The sequence below is a fragment of the Ursus arctos genome, chromosome X, assembly GCF_023065955.2.
Source record: "Ursus arctos isolate Adak ecotype North America chromosome X, UrsArc2.0, whole genome shotgun sequence".
NCBI lineage: Eukaryota > Metazoa > Chordata > Mammalia > Carnivora > Ursidae > Ursus > Ursus arctos.
In genome coordinates, this window is record NC_079873.1 from 110200216 (window position 1) to 110222711 (window position 22496).

General features: G+C 38.2%; 1 long non-coding RNA gene across 1 annotated transcript in view; it reads left to right on the forward strand.

The window, feature by feature from the left end:
- Positions 1-2898, forward strand: part of LOC125281236 (uncharacterized) — a 55369-nt gene extending 52471 nt beyond the window's left edge. Inside the window, exon 3 of the long non-coding RNA XR_007188376.2 lies at positions 2660-2898. This is a non-coding gene — a long non-coding RNA (uncharacterized LOC125281236). The remainder of the gene's footprint in view (positions 1-2659) is intronic.
- Positions 2899-22496: the final 19598 nt, after the last annotated feature.

The following is a 22496-nucleotide window of genomic DNA, read 5'->3' on the forward strand; positions in this document are numbered from 1 at the left end:
ATCTGATCTCCCTTGACTTGGAAGAGCCCAGTTGGTTTTGAGAGTATCTTCTTTCTTTTTAACTGAATTGCCCATTAAAGTTTCTAATACTGTAAGAGTCTTTACAAAATTAACTGCAATTCTCATGCTGCCTGACTAGTTAGGCATTTCCTTCTTTGAATTCTTAGCAGAAGAGTAAATAGGGAAGTATGATGCAATTTCAGGAAGATCCTAGAAGTGCCATCTTATTAGGTGATGACTGATGTGAAGTAATATACCCAGCAATTATTCACATAGGCCCGGGGCATGGGGAAAAGGAGGAGATTCAACTATTCTAAGTCTCTAAACAAAAGCGAGTCTGTTCTCTAAAATAATCATCTTTCCCCTTTTCAGTTCTTTTTATTCTTTCCCACAGATGTGATACCCTTGACATCATCCAGAAATGGTTATATATACTAAGCATTTGAATGTCAGATGAATGGCCTTGAATACTGCTTTTGAGTCTTGTATTTCATTTAATCTATTTATAAGTTCTATTTTGCAAAAGAAAAATCTATTACCTTCTGAGGTCATATTAGTAACTACTTATCTGTGTGTTTACATGACATTATGACTAATAGTTTAAGATTACTTCATTCCCCTTAGTATTTGTGATATCAAAATCAAGCTAGATAGCAATCTAGATTACTTCACAAATAAAAGAGAAACATTTATTTCTCAAGCCCAAGTTTTTAATTTAATATCACAAAATGACTATATTTTACCTTTTAAAAGTATTTTTATTGAAATAATTTCATAAAGAAACAAAAAATATTTAAAGCGTCCAATTTGCTACATATCATTTCTATTTTCAACACACAATTTAATGTGGTTAATGGGAATAAAAGATGAATACAGATGCTTTATATTAGACATCATTTTATATCATTAAAAAGACCTTAGACCTATAAAAATAATCAGGAGCTTCCAAATAAGATCATTCATTATAATGATATTTTAGCTAGGTTTAAAAACCACACTCATGTAAGGAAATTAATGTGAATGAAAATACTGGTAAAATGTGACCATGCTAAGAAAATGAGTGCCCAATGGAAGAACTTATACAGTAAATTATTGGTTTCATTATTCAATTTCCTTTTTTTTTTTTTAACTCTCTCTTTCCAGTCCCATGGCCCCCTTGTGGTTGGGTGAACTCACGTGGCTAGTGTGGACTAATGAGTTGTGAGCAAAAGTACCATGGTACAGTTGGGTCAGGACATTTAAACACCAGTGTGAGTCCATCCAGAGCCCCCTCTCCCCTCTTCTCCTTCCCCTCCCCCTTTTCTCCCCATCCCTCCTTCTACCCCTTTCTCCCTCTCCCTCTCTCCCCCTCTCTCTACCTGGGAGGTAGCCTCTAAAGCCTTGGGTCTTCTTCAGTGATAGAAGTGGCTTTGTTATTCATGTTGGGTCCCACATACTACACTTGATAGTTTATGCTAATGAGGTGACTTAGGTTGAGCCCCTAGATACATTTTACTAAAGAAATAATTTATGATGGGGCTGGCCATGTCAGAAAGACCAATCATGTGATTAAAGAGTTGATGACGGCCAACCTCTAGGGAGGGGAGGTTGAATTCAACCTCTTAACTAGTGATTCAATCAATCATGCCTACATAATGAAACACCAATAAAAAATCCCAGTGAAAGTCTTGACACCAAAGCCTGGGTAAGCTTCCCGGGTTAACAATACTCTGTGCTAGGAGGGTGACCGGTGCTAACTCCACAGGGAGGAGGCTGCCAAACCCTCTCATTTGGGGCACTCCCAGACCTTGCACTGTGCCTCTTCTTTTGGCTGGTTTTGATTTGTTTCTATGTCTTTCAAAGCGTGGGAGCAAAGCTTCTTTTTCATTGACTTTTATTCTTTGTGTCAATTTCCAACTCTACACACAAAAATTGTTTTTGCCAGCCTTCTTCCAACATCTACTGTTTTAGTAGAATCAGAACCACTTTGGCTACTTTTTCTCTGTCTCCTCTGTTGCTTCATCAACATCCTACACCCAAATGTAGCAGTCTTCCAAATGCGCATTCTAGGTTTTCTCTGCTTCTATTCTTATGCTCTATTCTGGGACATTATTGCCTCTAAGCTTATTTTCCTTGCATTTTTTTGATAGCTCTCCTTTTCTATTAGGGTCCAAATTTCCATTTCCAACTGCCTAGTCTATATCCCGTAAGGATGACTCACAAGTCCATCAAACTCATAGTCAAGAGCTATGTACACACTTGACCTCAGGTTCCTCCTGGTCCTCCTCTTCTTTCTGCGCTCACTATTGCAGTGATTGGCCATAATGACAATTCTGTCATTACGTCTCACTGGGTCACTTAAAAGCTTCCTAAACCATGCTAACTCTGTTTATATTTCCTTCTTAAAAATTATTCAGACTCCCAATTGCTAACATGATAAAATTTAAAATCCTTAGCCTGGTACTTAAGACTTTCAAGAATTCCATCTCAAACCACCCTTCCAACCTTATGTTCTATTTCTATCCTTCATACACTCAATGTTCCAGCCCAATTGATTTCGTTGTTATTCTCCCTTAACCTCCTCCATACTCCCCTCTCTGCTTTTGCTAATATAGGAACAAATAACTAAGGTTCTTCTCACATCTAACTCTGTATATCCACAATCTTACTACTCTTCCAGGCCCAACTCGAATCTTAAGCACACATTTTGGATTCATGCTGACTATAGCCACAGATGTCGTTTGAGAGATGTTCTTGATGCTGCCCTGGCCCAAGGCGACCCCTAGTGGAGAGACCTGCCCAGCTCACTTCCTGGTGAAGGTAATAGCTTCAAATCAGCGAAACACAAAATGAAATCAGAGGATAATTTTTCCACTTCTGTAGTAAGAAATTATATATGAAAATATGAAGTCAAGTAAGGTAACATATTGATTGAGACCTCACATTATGGTTTTCTAAGGGATACAAATAAACTGTGAGTTACTTGGTATATAAAGACTCCTATAGCCATGAGAATCATTTTCCTAGACAGAGCAGCCCCTAAAAAAACTAAAAAACTTGTTTGGGATTGTAGTAATTTGTATTCTCTTCCTTAACTAGATAAGCTTTCTTTTTTATGGTCTGTCTTAGCCCTATGCATCTCCTGCATCAGAGTTACAGAATTATAATTAAATAAAAAATTTGTCAAATGTTTTACTGTCTGACTCATTCCTCTAACCTATGAGCTCCATGAAGGTTGGAGTTTGTCTGACCTGTTGACTTAGTGTAGTTCCTGCTACATAGTAGCAACTCACATATTTATAGAATGAATGACCTCTCCCCCACATAAGTAGGAACTCATATATTTGTTAAAGGAACAAACTTTCCCTGCGAAGATTTTGTGCACATTTCTCAGTGTTAGAAAGAAAATTCATGTTTGTATTCTATGTTCTCTAATCTGGTACTACCTTACTATGCAACTCTACTCCTTTTGCCTGAGCCTCAGTTTCTCCTGCCTGGGCCATCTGAGAAGGCTTCCAGCCAATTGTAACTCCTATTGTAGAAGTAAATATGATTTACAGAAAACCTCACATTTTCTAGTCTCTCACTTTTCTTCAAATAATACAGCTCAGATTTTTGTGAGTGACGCTGGCAACTTTTGAGCAAATTCCATCACTTAGGTATAAGCTGACTGTCCGCAACATGCCTTTCTAATAGTGAAAACACTAGCTGTAATAGGATGCAATGTCATAGAAATGCTAAATCATTCCTTTGAAAAATGACAATGTTTTGAGGCCTGCTGAATGTAATTAAATCAATCTAAATTTGCAGAATGAAGAAGTACTTTCTCATAATTTTCCATTAGCTTATTTTGTTTTGTTTTCATTCACATGAAAAATTAGGAAAGAAATCTTCAATGACTCCCCATTATCTATGGATTAAAGTATGGGGGCTTCTTATTCTGGTATTAAAATTGACCACAGGGGCGCCTGGGTGGCTCAGTCGTTAAGCGTTTGCCTTCGGCTCAGGGCCTGATCCTAGGTTCCTGGGATCGAGCCCCACATCAGGCTCCTCCGCTGGGAGCCTGCTTCTTCCTCTCCCACTCCCCCTGCCTGTGTTCCCTCTCTCACTGGCTGTCTCTCCCTCTGTCAAATAAATAAATAAAATCTTTAAAAAAAAAAAAAAGATCGACCACAATTGTTACAATGGTTTGAGTAATTACCCTGAATGGATCAAACAGGCACACACAAGCATTGGCCCCAAGATGATAATCACATATAGCTATTACTTACTAACAGCTAAGTTGAGGCATTTTAACTTATTCTGAATTCTTACAGTGATCCTGAGGTAGGTATTATTTATACCCTTTCCACAGATTAGGAAACAGGCTCATAAATGAAGAATAATATAAAAGAGATCGCAGGAAGTGTCTGAGCTAGAATTCTGCCCCAGCTGTGTCCTACTTCAAAGACTGTATTTATTTCATTGAATATACTGCTCCAAAATTACATTGTTGAATAAAAAATCAGAGTTTCGGGGTGCCCGGGTGGCTCAGTTGGTTAAGTGTCTGCATTCGGCTCAGGTCATGATCCCAGGGTTCTGAGATTGAGTCCCTCATCCAGCTCCCTGCTTGGCAGAGGGTCTCCTTCTCCCTCTATCCTTCCCCCCTGCTTGTGCTCTCTCTTGCTCATGCTCTCTCTCACTCTCTCTCTCAAATAAATAAAAGCTTTAAAAAAAAAAAACATAACAGAGTCTATACCCCATGAGGACTGAGGCGGATTCCAAGTCTATCGCAGCCAACCTGTCTTAGCAGAGATGCATGTCTTAGGTCACATGCACACACACAGTGGCTCTGCCACAGCCATCCCTCCATAAGCTATATAGCCAAGAATCTTCAAGTATTTCAAGGCTTCGTTGACCGTCACCATAGTTTCTTTTTCCTAGTTGGCTGCTATTAATTTTGCCTATCCTAAAAAAGGGGTAGGGGCACATTTCAAACTCCCATTTCTCCTTTAACCGCTTCCTGGCATCCTGTGACATGGGCTTATCAACACGGGATACCCTAGGTAATTATGCTTCACTTAGGGATTCGGCCTCAGCTGTGTAACCCCAGTCCCTGGGAAGCTGGGATAAACCACTGAATGCAAGCAAGATAACATGACTACACTAGAGGACACATCCAGTGGCCTTGTATCCATCTATTTTCCAGGCCTCACCCTAGTCTTTTGTATCAGGACGTTGCTACTCTAGTTTCATTTATGCTGAAAGCCCAACCCTCTGTCTCCACAGTCCAGTTTATCACAGTGCATTCTATGATAGCAGATAGGATTCTTCTGTGTGGGGTAAAGTGAGGGAAAAGGGCTTGAACTTTGCTTGAGCACAAGTCTTAGAACTGGAATCTGGACAGTATGTCAAATTTTTATGTGGATCATAGTGTATATGTATTCAAAAACATTTGAGGGGGAAGGATCTGCTGCTTTCATCAGATTCTCAATGGGACCTTTGGACCCTCTCCCCAAATTGAGAACCACTGCCCTCAAGTTTAAGGTGTAGCCAATACTTCCCTGACTTTTATTCTTCTCTTGTCAACTCAGGGAGTTTGGCAGGCAGGCTGGTGGTCAAACAAATATATGGCTATCAATCTGGGTGGGGGTGGTATTAATGGAGTCTTAACGGGAAATATGCACTCTAGAACAGTCCATGAGTTTCAAAAAGCACGTGTAAAAATGTGAATAAGTCCTAGGAAGTAACAAAGTGTTGGGGTATATACCTTGGGCACCTAGTAAATTCTGCAGAGCATCCCCAGGAGAATTAACCACTCTTTTTGAATACTTAACTCTCTTCTCTGAAGCACTATAATCTCATCAAAACATCTGAAGACCCCCTCCTTCATCGTGTGCTGGAAGTTCAGAACACTACACACTGAAGGGAAGAAAAGAACAGAGACCTCTGCATCCTGTAAGTTTCTTTTGTCTCGGCAGTAATATTATAAAAGCATATTCATGTGATAAATGGGTTGCAATGGGTGAGTGAGGAAGCATGATTCCCTGCAATTCTATGAATGTACCGGGAGGACACAGTTAACCCTAGTCTACTCCCTAATAATACTGTGTATGCTCAAATTCCTATCACAAAGCTCTTAGCACTCTTATGTCTTATTGTGCTATTACTAGTTTCCACTTCACTTCATACCATAATACGTTTCATTTAAATCCTAGTCTATCAAATTCATCTTCACATTTATAATGCCACTTACTGTCTCATCTTTCTAGCTCAGAAGTTGCTTTTGTGCAGCATACGATAGTGCGGTGTTCTCATAGATGACATTTAGAATGTGGAATGCTCAATTGAAATTCACTAGCTTGCTTTCTCTCTCTCTCTCTCTCTCACACACACACACACACACAATTTATTTAAAAACAAAAAAGTGGTTTTAGTAATACCCATGGTAAATTCAGTCGTGATTGTTTTGTTGACTTCTCTGTTATTATAAGAAAGACAATGAGATTTAACTAAAGGGTCCTTTCTATGTTTTGGACTATACCAATGAGGCGAAGGCAAAGAAACAGATGGGTGAAGGTCATGGAGCATTTGTAATAATTTTCATTTCTGATTGTAAAGGACATTCTCTCATGGCGGATAATTTGGGGAAAAAATATATATACATGTACATGCACATACCCACAGCCCACATGTGTTTATCTATATAAGGAAAAGGAAATGACCCATAAAGTATAATGATTTTTTAACATTTTGGTGCATTTCATTCTAGTTATCTTTCCCACATATTACATGCATACACACATGAATTCATGAACCATGGCCCTACTATTACTGGTTGTGTGATAACAATCAAATCATGCGACTTCAATAAGTCTCAGATTCCTCATTTTTAAAATGGGGAAAATAATTTTCCGTACCTCAGAGGGGAGTTGTGAGATTTAAATAAGTAAATGTAAAGCACTTGGCCCAGTGCCTGGCACACGGTAAGTGCTCAATAAATGTCAGTTGTGATTGCTTTAATGTTATTATAATTTCCCTTTACATACAATATCCTAATAGGCTATCTAAGTGTATCTTTTGTTTAGAACTCAAAAATACTCTACTCAAGGATGCATTGTGATGTATCTGTCCCCTCTTTTGAGTCATTTAGATGGTTTGTAAATCTTTATACCTGACACTGTGATGAATATCTTTTTACAAACACATTTCCATTACTTAAAACAGATTCGTAGAAGTGGGATTCTTGTGTCTTAGATGGTTACAAATCGTAGTTACTGTATTGGGTTTACTTTATTTTCTTCTTATCTGATTTGGTGCTATTTTTCCGAAAAGTTTTCTTTTATGAAGAAACCCTTCTTGGGAGTAATCAACTTGTTATCTTAGAATGTCATTTAATATACACAGTGTGAAAATCATACTAGGATGACAAATAATAGTTCTTCCTTACATTACTCTCCCTGATGCTCCCTATTAATTATTACTGAATGTATTATTACTTCCCTACTCTTTTCTTTAAAAAACAAACTATTTATTTATTTATTTCAGAGAGAGAGAGAACGAGAGAGAGAGAGAGAGAGAGAGCAAGCAAGAGACAGTGCACAACCAGGGGGAGGGGCAGAGGGAGAGGGAGAGAGAATCTCAAGCAGACTCCCCTGCTGAGAGTAGAGCCTGATGCGGGCTCGATCTCACAACCCTGAGATCATGACGTGAACTAAAACCAAGAGTTGGACACTTAATCAACTGACCAACCCAGGCATCCCCCTTCCACTCCTTTCTTAAGTCCATAATTCTCCATATGTACTAAAGACATTGGTAATGTTAAATGCATTTGTACCCATAGGTTAGTCTACAAGGTGCTTACTCCTGGGATAAATAATTACTATTTTAACAGAAGGGAACCCTAATGGTTGGTTGTGATTTCCTGATCTTTAACCAAAATTGTAAAAAAAAATGGGATTTTTTTTTAAATAAAAGAAAATGTCTATATTAAACTTCTGGTCAATATGTCTCAGTGAGTTTATTTTCACCTTCACACATATTTTCCAATCATATAGCAGTAACAGATTAAAACAAAAATTAGTCATGTCTATTCTCAAAAATATGGTACATATCTCTGAAGATCAGAAACACAATAGAATCACAAAGCCATAAACTTCCAGTGTTCTAAAACCAAAAATGGCATTGGAAGCTTGATAGAAGTTTGGGAGGATAAGGGAAAATACAAATATTCCACTTTGTAGAAAATAATACCAAGAAAAGAGAACAAAACAAATAAAACCCAAACAGGCCTCGATAGTTTTAGTAATGACATGTACTGAATAGGCGAAGATAAAGTCCAAATTTATATGTTTTTCACAGGATCGAAAAAGAGGGGAGGAGAAGGGAGAGATGGAAAATTTATCAATGATGGCAATAATGACAACAAAAGAATAATAAAGTACAGAGATACATCCTAAAAGATATCAGGATATATTATTAAAAATTGTTATTTTCAGGGGCGCCTGGGTGGCACAGCAGTTAAGCGTCTGCCTTCGGCTCAGGGCGTGATCCCAGAGTCCTGGGATCAAGCCCCACATCAGGCTCCTCCACTATGAGCCTGCTTCTTCCTCTCCCACTCCCCCTGCTTGTGTTCCCTCTCTCGCTGGCTGTCTCTATCTCTATCGAATAAAAAAAAAAATCTTTAAAAAATTGTTATTTTCAGGGGCACCTGGGTGGCTTGGTTGGTTGAAGGTCTCACTCTTGCTTTCCTTGGGTAGTGATCTTGGGGTTGTGGTATCAAGCCCTTTGTCAGACTCCATGCTCAGCAGGGAGTCTGTTTGGGATTCTCTTCCTGTCCCTCCACCCCTCCTACCCACTCCATGTTGCACTCTCTCTAAAATAAATAAATAAATCTTTAAAATATTGTTATTTTCATAGAGAGATAAGCCATTAGAATAGAATTGGGAGCCCAAAAAAAGACACAAAAATACGTGAAAATGATATATAAAAGAGAGGTCAGTAAGTCAGTGGAGAAAAGATGGGCTACTCAATAAATGGTTCTGAGTAACTGGTTATCCATCTAAAATTAGATTTTCTCATCTATTACAAATATTAATTATTTATGGATTAGGTTTGTAAATGATAAAAACATGTCTTCAAAGTTATTAAGTATTCAAGACAATGAAGTGATCTTGAGGTAAGGAATGGTTTCTTAAAGAAGATAAAGAAGATATAAACAAGATACAAAGAAACATGAATAGATGATAATAGTAATAAATTCATCTACAATAAATTAACATTTTTATATGCAAAAAGCATAAAGACAGAGACAAAGAGCGATGTCAGCATCATGGTGAAATAAAATGTCCCTCATTTTTGTCCTCTCCCCCAACAAAAATAATTTGGCATCCATCCACAGACAAAAGTGGCTTTGTGGGAACTATGGGATCCAGCAACATATACCAAGGGATTCTGGAGGAGTTTCACCCACCTGTGCATCAGATAATAGGCATAAAGACCTTGGTCCTGGCTGTCGACCCTGCAGTGGTCTGTGAACCAGTTCCATCCTCTCTCAGCTGGTCTGGAAAATCCTGTCTTAGACAATCAGCCACAATGGGAGAGCCCTTGTAGAAGTTTAGGTTTATAGAGGAAAAGTTGCAGCACACCACCAGAGCAAAAAATAGGAGTTTGGACATATTGAAGAGGGTGAAAGGAACAGCTTGACTTTACTCCATCACCCCTCCTCCAAGGCAGCACAGCTTAGGGCCAAGTGAGACATAGTTGGCCTATGATTTCTCTCCCTGGGAAAAGTGAGGGTGTGAATACCCAGCATTCCCAGCTATAAGGGATGCTGACAAAGAGTTTGATTAGTCTCTCACCCCACCCAGAATACAGAATTGAGAGCTGCATAAGTAGAGAGCAGGAAGAAGCGGGGACTCTTGAGGACGTTAAGGAGATGCTGATCCTGGGGCGCCTGGGTGGCAGAGGGGGTTAAGTGTCTGACTCTTGGTTTCAGCTCAGGTTGTGATCTCAGGTCATGAGATCAAACCCCACATGGAGCCCAGCATTAGGCTCTGTGCTCAGCAGGGAGTCTGCTTGAGTTTCTCTCTCTCTCCCTTTGCCTCTCCCCCACTCGCACTCTCTCTCTCTAAAATAAATAAATAAATCTTTATCAAAAAAGAAAAAAAAGAAAGCGAGAGAGACGCAGATCCTACTAACTACATCACGGACTCCATCAAGAAGACTGCCCAGGAGATTAAGGAGTGCACTTGTTGTAATGAGCACTGGATGATGTGTGGAATTGTTGAATCGCTTTATTATATACCTGAAACTAATGTAACACTGTATGTTAACCAACTGGAATTAAAATAAAAAACAAAGAAAAAAGAAGTCTGCCCAGGCGTTGCTGGGAACACCCCACCCACAGACCCCTCTAGTAGGCCCACGCGCACCCCCAGTGCTCAGAGTGCCTAGGAAGCATGTAACAGGTCTGAGAAGAAGAAGGTCTGAGAAAGCCTCAAAATCACTAGCAAGGCTGACAGAAGGTATTTCTTTCCTGGAGGAAATAAAAACTGGAAGAGGTGACTGCTACTTCAAATGTAGAGACAGCAACACAAAACTTCAAGGAATAAGAGAAATCAGGGGATCACAATAATCTTCCAGTAGCCAATCCCAAAGACATGAAGATCTGTGATTTACCTGATAAAGAAGTCAAAACAGCTGTTTTAAGAAAATTCAGTGAGTTACAAGAAAACACAGAAATACAGTTCAAAGAAATAAGGAAAACAATTCATGAATAAAATGAGAACTTTATTTTTTTTTAAGATTTTACTTATTTGACAGAGAGAGAGACAGCCAGCGAGAGAGGGAACACAGGCAGGGGGAGTGGGAGAGGAAGAAGCAGGCTCCCAGCAGAAAAGCCTGATGTGGGGCTCGATCCCAGAACGCCGGGATCACGCCCTGAGCCAAAGGCAGACGCTTAATGACTGTGCTACCCAGGCGCCCCAAAATGAGAACTTTAACAAAGGAACAGAAATCATAAAAAAGAACCAAACAGAAATTCTGCAATAGAGGGCAAAAACAGCAGAACTGATCTAAAGAAAAAAAGAATCTGAGATAGAAGTAAGGAACTTTGAAATTATCCAGCAGAGTAGGACAAAGAAAAAAGAATGGAAAAAAGTAAAGAAAGCCTACTTCATGTGTGGAATACCATCATAATAACCGATTTGTGAGTTATTAGAGTTTCAAAAGGAAAAAAGAGGGAGAATGGTTAGAAAGCTTATTTAAAGAAATAATGGCTGAGCACACCCAAATATGCAGAGAGATTTGGATATCCAATTAATGAATCACATATGTCACCAAACAGACTCAACATAGAAAGATCCTCTCTAAGACACATTATAATAAAATTGTCAAAAATCAAAAGCAAAGAGAAATTTTAAGGAGCAAGAGAAAAGAAGCTTGAAACTTACAAGGGAATCCCATGAGACTGAGAGCAGATTTCTCAGCAGAAATCTTGCAGGCCAGGAAAAAGTGGGTTGATATAGTAGAGCTGAAAGAAAAAACTGTCAAGTAAGAATATTCTAAGAATTATCTGCCATAGTTATCCTTCAGAAATGAAGGGGAGATAAGGATTTTCCCAGACAAACAAAAGCTGAGGCAATTTATCACAACTGGACCTGCTTCACAAGAAATGTTGAAAGAAGTTATTCAAGTTGAAATGAGAGGATGCTAGTTAATAACATGAAAACACATAAAAACAACAACACACTGGTAAAGGTAGTATATAGTCAAATTCAGAATACTCATACTGCAATATGGTGCTATATGAACTACTTAACTCTAGTATAAAGATTAAAGGAAAGCAGTATTAAATTTAACAATACCTACAGTTATTTTTTTAATGAATATACAATTTAAAAAGAGATAAATTGTGAAATCAAGAACATAAAGAGGGAGAGAGTAAAAGGGCATAGTTTTGCATCAATTGAAAATAAGTTGTTATCAGCATAAAATAGATTGCTGTATATCTATTTCAGATAAGCCTTATGGTGCCCACAAAACAAAAACCTATGGTAGATTTACAGGAGATAAAAGAAAGGAATCTACTCAGGGCGTGATCCTGGCGTTGTGGGATCGAGCCCCACATCAGGCTCCTCCGCTGTGAGCCTGCTTCTTCCTCTCCCACTCCCCCTGCTTGTGTTCCCTCTCCCACTGGCTGTCTCTATCTCTGTCGAATAAATAAATAAAATCTTTAAAAAAAAAAAAAAAGAAAGGAATCTAGACATACCACTAGGGAAAATCATCAACTCAAAAAGGAAGATAACAAGAGATGAAGAAATGAATAAAAAAACTACAAAACATGCAGAAAAAATTTAATATAATGGCATTAGTAAGCCTTACCTATCATTAATTACCCAAATAAAAACACATTAAATTCTCCTATCCAATAGATAGTGTGGCTGGATGAAAAAAGAAAGAAAACCCAACTATATGCTTCCTATAAGGGACTCAATTCAGCTTTAGGGACACAAATAGGCTCCAAGAGAAGGGGTGGAAAAAGATATTCCATGCAAGTAGAAACTAAAAGAGAGCAGACAAAACAAACTTTAAGCCCAAAACAGAAACAAGAGACAAAGATTATTATATAATGATAAAGGAATCAATTCATCAAGAAGACGTAACAATCATAAATGTATCTGCGTACAGATTGGAGCACCTAAATATATTAAGCAAATACTAACAGGTATGAAGGGAGACAGACAGCACTACAATAATAAGAATAGATAGACCTACAATAATGGATAGGTCATCCAAACAGAAAGCCAACAAAGAATCTTTGGACTTGAACTATACTTCGGACTACAGGGACCTAACAGACTTATACAGTCTATTCCATCCAACAGCTTCAGAATACATTCTTCTCAAGCACACATGGAACATTCTCCAAGATACATCATATCAGAGGTCACAAAACAAGTCTTAGCAAATTTCAGAAGATTAAAATTATACCAACTATCTTTGTAAACCACAGTGGTATGAAACTAGAATCAGTAACATGAGAAAAGCAGGAAAATTCACAAATATGTGGAAATTAAACAATTAAACAGTACAATCCTGAACAATTATTGGGTCAAAGAAGAAATCAAAAGACAAATAAAAATATCTTGGTACAAGTTAAATTGGAAATATAACAAAACCTATGGGATGCAGCAAAAGCAGTTCTAAGGGGGACATTTAGAGTGATGAATGCCTACATCAAAAAACAAAACAAAACAAAACAAAACAAAAACAAAGAAAGATCTCAGATAAACAACCTAACTTTAAACCTCAATGAACTAAGGAAGCCAAGAACAAACTAAGCCCAAAGTGAGCATAAGGAAGGAAATAATAAAGATCAGAGCATAAATAAATAAAATAGCCAGAAAAACAATAGAAAATATCAATAAAACTAAGAGCTTGTTTTTTAAAAAGATAAAAATTTGACAAATCAATAGCTAGACTAAGAAAACCAGGACTAACTAAAATAAATAAAATCAGAAATAAAAGAGAAGACAAAATATATCTTTTCATGACAAAACACTCAGCAAATTGTGTATAGAGGGAACATACCTCAACATAATAAAGCCATATATGACAAACACAGAGCTGATATAGTAAATGGTGAAAGACTGAAAACTTTCCCTCTAAGATCAGGAACAAGACAAGGGTTCCAACTCTCACCACTCATATTCAACATAGTACTGGCTAAAGCAATCAGTCAAGAAAAAGGAGTAAAAGGCATCCAAATTAGGAAGAATTGAAATTATCTCTGTTTGCAAATGTTATGATCCTATAGAGAAGAAATCCTAATGAGCCCACCAAAAAATAGCCAACAAATTTAGTAAAGTTGTAGTATAGAAAACCAACAGATAGGGGCGCCTGGGTGGCTCAGTCGTTAAGCGTCTGCCTTCAGCTCAGGGCGTGATCCCAGTGTTCTGGGATCGAGCCCCACATCAGGCTCCTCGCTGGGAGCCTGCTTCTTCCTCTCCCACTCCCCCTGCCTGTGTTCCCTCGCTGCCTGTCTCTCTCTGTCAAATAAATGAATAAAATCTTAAAAAAAAAAAAAGAAAAGCAACAGATAGAATTTGGTTGTTTCTATACATTAACAACAAAACATCTGAAATAGAATTAAAGAAGCAATCCCATTTGCAATAGCATCAGAAAAAAAAAATACTTAGGAATGAATTTAACCAAGGAAATGAAAGATCTGTACACAGAAAATGACAAGACTTTGACGAAAGAAACTGAAGAAGCCACAAATAGAAAGATATTCCATGTTCATAGACTAGAAGAATTAATTTGTTAAGGTGTCCATACTATCAAAAGTCATCTATAGATTCAATGAAATCCTTTCCAAAATTCCAATGGTATTTTTCACAGTAATAGGAAAAAACTATCCTTAACTTTGTACAGAACCCCAAAAGATCCTGAATAGCCAAAGCAATCCTGAGAAAGAAGAACAAAGCTGGAGGCCTCACACTTCCTGATTTCAAACTATGCTACAAAACTAAAGTCATCAAAACAGTATGGTTCTGGCATAAACGTAGACACATAGACCAATGGAACAGAATCAAGAGCCTAGAATGAAATCTTTACATTATACAGTCAACTAATATTTTACAAGAGAGTTAAGAATACTTAATGCGGAGCCTGGGTGGCTCAGTTGGTTAAGGATCTGCCTTCAGTTCAGGTCATGATCCCAGGGTCCTGGGATTGAGCCTTGCTTCAGACTCCCTCCTCAGAGAGGAGTCTGCTTCTCCCTCTGCCCCTCCACCCCCACTTGTGCTCTCTCTTGCTCACTCTCTCTCAAATAAATAAATAAATTAATTAATTAATTAAATATTTTTAAAAAGAATATTTAATGGGAAAAGAATATTCTCTTCAATAAATGATGTTGAAAAACTGGATAACCATATTCAGAAGACTGAAACTGGACCCCTATCTTACCCCACTCATGAAAATTAAATAGAAATAAATTAAAGACTTAAACATAAGACCTGATATCATACAACTTCTAGAAGAAAACCTGGGAGAAAACTTCCTTGACATTGGTCTTAGGCAATGACTCTTTTTGATATGAAACCAAAACCAAAGGCAAAAATTAATGTTAGGCTACAACAAAATAAAAAGCTTTTGCATAGCAAAAGAAACAATCAACAAAATGACAAGGTGACCTACTTAATCGAAGAATATATTTGTGAACCATATATCTGATAAGAGGTTAATATTAAAAATGTAAAGAACTCAATAGCCAAAACAACAACAACAACAACAACAACAACCCACAATCTGATTTTTAAAATGGGCAAAGGACATGAATAGACATTTTTCCAAAGGAGACATGCAAATGGCCAAAAGGTTCATGAAGAGGTGCCTGATGTTTCTAATCACCAGGGAAATGTTAGAATGACAATCATCAAAAACAAAAGATAAAGGGTGCTGGCTGGTGAGGATGTGGAGAAAAGGGAACCCTTGTGTACCATTGGTGGGAATATAAATTGGTATAGCCACTATGGAAAACACTATGAAATTCTTCAAAAAATTAAAAAAAGAACACTCGGATCCAGAAATCCTACTTCTGGGTATATATTCAAAGGAAACAAAATCAGGACCTCAAAGAGATAGCTGCACTCCCATGTTGACTATGGCATTACTCACCATAGCCAAGATATGGAAACAACCTATGTGTCCATCTATAAAGATAGATGTGGTTTATATACAATGGAATATTATTCAGCCATAAGAAAGAGACAAATCCTAGCTTTTACGACAACACAGATAATTTTGAGGACATTATACAAAGGGAGGTAACTTAGACAGAGAAAGATAAATACTGTATGATCTCACTTATATGTGGAATCTAGAAAAGCCTAACTCTTAAGGGAGTTCCCAGAGTAGGAGGAGCCTAAGTTCAGCTCATCCCAGGCATACACCTAGATAACACCCACGTCAGTGTAAATAACGCAGAAAATGAGACGAAGACCGGCAGAACAGATTCTCCCCAGCTAAATGTAGAGAAGAGGCCACAGCAAAAAGTGTAGTAAGGGTGGAGACACAGTCGGGAACCAAACTAATCCACAAGACTGTCCACAGGAGGGAGGCACACTACAGGCGCGAAGAAAGGAAAGGAACAAACTCCACCCCAGGCACCCCAAGCATGGGGGACCCACACCCGGAAGACAAGTCCCCATAACATTTGGCTTTGAAAACCAGAGACACTTCACTTCATAAGTTCTTATAATCATTGCAGCTTGTCACCTGGAACTTTAAAAATCAGTGGGCTTAGCTCAGGGAGAGCTGGAGGGCTATAGGAAACTGAATTCCCACTCTTAAAGAGACCGCATAACAAAGCCCCACAGAAATACAGTATAGAAGCAAAAGAATACACTTTGAAAAGTGCCTGGGGGTATACAGGAAGATTTATTTACTAAACTAAGAATGTGTACTGAGGGGGCAGGGATCCTTGGGAGACTTCTCCAAGAACAAAAGAGCTGATAGGCAACATTTTCCCTCCCACCCTCCAGCCTAGAGAGATTTTGAAGGGGAAACTTGCAGGAACCAGAGCAGCTTGAACACTCTCCATCTAGCTTGCTAACAACACTCACGGCCCCCACGCTCTTCTGTGAACTTGCCCCCCTCAAACAGCCCTCAGCTGTTGCCCAAAGCTGCTACAGGCCTCTTCCATAACAGACCTGCACAAATGTTGCTAACACCACATGCCCCACTCCCACGTTTTCCTGCGGACCTGCCCCATCCAGCACACCCTTAACAAGGGTCCTTCCAAAGCAGTGCCATAAACATGGGAGCATGCAAGCAGCCCTGATGGGGGCAGCACCACTCCAAAGCTGACTCCTACTCTGGGGAGAGGGGAAGATGACCGCACACACCAGTTAGACTGCAGCCCCAGCAGTGGGCTGGGGTAGACATCTGGTCTGACTGCAGGCCCTGTCCACCAATTAAAGCCTCCCAGGGGACAACACAGGGAGAGCACCCTGAAGTTCAGTTCTACTACAGCTCTGATAAATGCCTCTTCTGACCCAACTCTAGTCCAAGGTGGCCCTAGAATGGCCTATTAGCTACAGAGGGACAAAACCCTGCCCATAACAGGCAAAGAGAGCCACTGTAGTCAACTGGACTGAAGGCAAACATGGCTCAGCCACACTAGGGCACACACGACACACATAGGCAACACCCCTGAAGTGTAAGGTTCTGCTGAACAGGGGATGTTGTACTGCAGGGCATTACAAGACGTCTTCTTCATACGGCCATCGCTTTCAAGAGCAGGAGATGTAGTTGACCTTCCTAACACAAAGAAATATACACAGTTACACAAAAAAAGGAGATAGAGGAATATGTTACAAATGAAAGAACAAGACAAAATCACAGCAAGAGAGCTAAAATGGACATAAGTAATATGCTTGATAGGGAATTTAAAGTAGTGGTCATAAATATACTCACTGGACTTGCAAAAGAAGTGGAAGATCTCAGTAAGACCCTCAACAAAGGGACAGAAAACATAAAAAAAGAACTAATCAGAGATGAAGAACTCAATAACTGAAATTAAAAATATACTAGAGGGAGTAAATAGTAGACTAGAGGAAGCAGAATAGACCAGTGACCTGGAGGACAGAGTAATGGAAAGCAATCAAGCTGAACAGGAGAGAGGAAAAATAATAAAAAAAAGGATGAGAATAGATTAAGGGAAATCAGCGACACCATCAAGCATAATAACATTTGCAGTACAGGGCCCCAGAAGGAGAAGAGACAGAAAAGATGGAGAAAATTTATTTAAAGAAATAATAGCTGAAAACTTCCCAAATCTGGGGAAGGAAACAGATATCCAGATCTGAGAGGTACAGAGAACTCCCAACAAAACCCAAGGATGTCCACACCAAGATACATCGTAAGTAAAACAGCAAAAAGTAGAGATAACAAGAGAATTTTAAAAGCAGCAAGAAAAAGAAAACAGTTATATACAAGGGAAAACCCATAAGGCATGCAAACTGATTTTTCAGCAGAACTTTTGCAGGCCAGAAGGGAGTAGCATTATACATACAAAGTGCTGAAAGAAACAACCTGCAACCAAAAACACATGGCCCAGCAAGGCTATCACTCAGAATAAGAGAAATAATTTCCCAGACAAACAAAAGTTAAACGAATTTATCACCACTAAGCCAGCCTTACCAAGCATGTTAAAGTGGATTCTTTGAATGGAAAGGAAAAACCATAAGCAGGAGTAAGAAAAGTAGGAAGCACAAAGCAGTAAAATTAAGTACATCTATAAAAATCAGTCAAGGGACTCATAAAATAAAATGATGTAAAGGATGTTACAGTTCTACCAAAAATAATAATATATCTAGGAATAAACGTAACCAATGTGGTGAAAGACCTGTAGCTGAAAACTATGAAACACTGATGAAGGAAATTGAAACTGACACAAACAAATGGAAAGATATTCCATGCTTATGGAATGGGAGAACAAATATTGTTAAAATGTCTATCCTACCCAAAGCAATCTACACATTTAATGCACGCTCTATCAAAATGCCAACAACATTTTTCACAGGCCTAGAACAAAATAATCCCACAATTTGCATGGAACCACAAAAGACCCTGAATAATCAAAGCAATCTTGAAAAAGAAAAGCAAAGTTGGAGGCATCGCAATTCCAGACTTCAAGTTATATTACGAAGCTGTAGTAATCAAAACAGTATGTTACTGGCACAAAAATATAGACACATAGATCAATGGAACCGAATAGAAAATGCAAAAATAAACCCACAAGTATTTGGTCAATTAATTTTCAACAAAGCAGGAAAGAATATGCAATGCGAAAAACACAGTCTCTTCAACAAACAGTGTTGGGAAAACTGGACAGTGACATGCAAAAGAATGAAACCGGACCACGTTCTTAAACCATACACAAAAAAAATTCAAAATGGATGAAAAACCTAACTAAATGTGAGACAGGAAATCATCAAAATTCTAGAGAAGAACACAGACAGTAACTTCTTTGACATTGCCCGTAACAACTTCCTTCTAGATGTGTCTCCTGAGGCACGGGAATCAAAAGCAAAAGTAGACTTGGGACTACATCAGAATAAAAAGCTTCTGCATAGTTAAGGAAACAATCAACAAATCTAAAAGGCAACCTACAGAATGGGGGAAGATACTTGCAAATGACATATCTGATAAAGGGTTAGTATCCAAAACATATAAATAAACTACAAAACTCAACACCCCCAAAACAAATGACCCAATTAAAAAATTGGACAGAAGACATGAACAGACATTTCTCCCAAGAAGACATCCAGATGGCCAACAGACACATGAAAAGTTGCTCATCATCACTCATCATCAGGGAACTGCAAATCAAAACCACAATGAGACACCACCTCACACCCGTCAGAATGGCTGAAGAAACAACAGGTGTTGGCAAGGATGTGGAGAAAAAGGAACACGAGTGCACTGTCGGTGAGAATGCAAACTGGTGCAGCCACTGTGAAAGACAGTATAGAGGGTCCTCAAAAATAGAGCTACTCTATGATCCAGCAATCACATTACTGGGTATTGACTCAAAGCGTACAAGAACACTAAATCAAAGCGGATACATGCGCCCCTGTGTTTATAGCAGCATTATTTACGATAGCCGAGATATGGAAGCAGCTCAAGTATGTGTGTATATATACACACACACACAATGGAATATTTTTAGCCATAAAAAAGAATGAAATCTTGCCATTTGCAACAAAATGGATGGAGCTAGAGAGTACAATGCCAAGTGAAAAAGTCAGTCAGAGAAAGACAAATACCATAGGATTTCACTCGTATGTGGAATTTAAGAAACAAAATAAATGAGCAAAGGGGAAAAAAGAGAGAGAGAGAGAGAGAGAGAGAGTGACAAACCTAAACAGATTCTTAACTCTAGAGAACAAACTGAGGGTTACCGGAGGGGAGGGAGATGGAGGATGGGGGAGATAGGTGAAGGGCATTAAGGAGCGCACTTGTCATGAGCACCAGGTGATGTATAGAATTGCTGAATCACTATATTGTACACCTGAAACTAACAGAACAGTATGTTAACTAAGTGGAATTAAAATTAAAACTTTAAAAATGCAAGATGGTGCTGTGAATATAGGAAAGCATTTGGATGTCCTAGGGGTCAAGCAAGTGTTAATATTCTCACGCTCTATCACATCATACCACACTTTATCATGTTGTGTTGTTCCACATTATATTATGTTATTTAGTTGTATGTCAGAACGAGATATGAGAACATCCGACAGCTTTGCCTACCTTAAAATTTAAAACTTCTATTATATCAAAAGCTGGGAGAAATATTAACATTGCATAAAATAGGAAAAGGGCAATATTTCCAGTAGACAAAGAAGATTCAATCAAGAGTAAGAAAAAGACCAAAAACAGTAGAAAAAAATTTTAATATGTGAATGATTAATTCACAAAGAAAGATAAAGCTAGTATTTAATAAACCTAAGTATTCTACCCTATGAAAAGGGATCTTTGTCATTTTGTTTTTGTCATGTCACTCAATAAATATTTCTTGCATGAATGAACAAATAAATGAAAAGACGCTTGGTGTCACCAGCAGTCAGGACCATGCAAATTAAATAAGAATGAAATACAATTATCTTCAGTGGTACTGCACAGGTGAAGAGATCAACAAAATCTAATATAATAGGATGAGGATAATGGGTACTCTGATACGCGGCTCATGGGAATCTGAACTCATTGATGCTGTGTCAAAAACCAATGGAGAAAGGAAAGTTTATTCAAGAAAGGAAACTGAAAACATTAATTGGCAACTTGGGATATAGTAAACTCATACTCATATCAATCTAAATTCTTATATGGAGTCTAACATAAAATAATTACAAAATAAAAAGAAACAGAAACAAATGGTTTTCAAATCTATGGAGTGAGAAAAATCACTAAAAAATTAAATCCCTATATTTAACTAATTAAAAAGTAAAGTCAAACAATAAACAGAATACCACATGTAACATTAAATATTAAAGTAATTAATATGAATCCATAATAATATTCCATCTCTATTAGGATACGAATCAATAGAAAGGAAAAATACTTTATTAACAGAGCAATGGGGAAAATCATATCATTCCTAATAAAAACATACCTATGAAAGTAATAATTTTATCTTTCAAAATACTTATGATTACTTATGATTGATGATAGTGAAAGCTGGTAACAGAACATGGGTTATAGTGGGAACTGTTACAGACCTTTGGAAAATAATCTGATGCTACATTACAGCTTGAAATATCCATTTCTATTGGGGACTTCACCCAGCATCCAGAAAGAAGCTGCAGTTCAGTGGGAGGAATCCGATTAGCTGACAGCTTTTGGCTGCAGCGCTTTCACGATCTGCCGCAATCTTTGATCCAAGGCCATGCTCTTCCCTGGCAGTTGACAGCATACGGTAGGGGTACCAGGCTTGGCCATTTCTGCCTAACATAGGACACTTCTATGAACAATCACTACAATTCCTCTTTTGGGCCAGGAAAGACTTTCTCAGAATTGCACAACAGTCTGAGAATTTTCCCAAAAGCAGGCTTCTTTCCCTCTCTCCTTTCACAGGTGTCTGATCTATATTGTGATCTGAGGCTCTCCTTGCCTAATGCTATGCCCTCTACTGTGTATCTTTCACAGATATTTCCCTCAATAAATCTCCTGCACTTCTAATTCCCTCCTGGCATCTGATTCCCACAAGATCTAAAGTAACAAAACCATTGATTTTACTTTGGGGAATTTATACCAAGGAAGCATCTCCAAATATGAAACAAAGCTCTCTATATAAATATCCTCATCTAGCATTATAATATCCAAAAATATGAGGAAAAACCCAATAATTTCAATCACTGGAAAATGGTTAAGGAAAATTTCAGAACATTTTGTAGCTGTTAAATTCATACATACAGACTATTTGTAACAATGTAAAGAGTGTTTGTTATGTGAAATGGATAGGAAATACAATTGCACATATACTATTATCACAATTATAGAAGCAATTAAACCAAGAAAGAACTAAAACAAAATCACATTGAAAATTGACCCAACATGGGCCACCTGGGAGGCTCAGTCGGTTAAGCACCTGCCTTGGTTCAGGTCATGATCCCAGGGTCCTGTGATCAAGGCCCACATCAGGCTCCCTACTCAGCAGAGAGTCTGCTTCTCCCTCTCCCTCTGCCTGCCGCTCCCCCTGCTTGTGTTGTCTCTTTCTCTGTCAAATAAATAAAATCTTGAAAAAAAGGGGAAAAAAAAGAAAATCGACCCAACATAAGTTATGACATTCTAGATCTGAATAGTTAATAATAAAAAGTTATAGTATTTTAGGTATTTGTTGATAAACTATTTTAAAGATAGCAATATTATCTTTTTAAGGGCTAACACTTAGTGACTCCGGTGTTTGATTTTAGTGACAATTAATGTGCTATAGTCCCTGTGAATAAATATAGCATATAGATGTCAAGAATGTA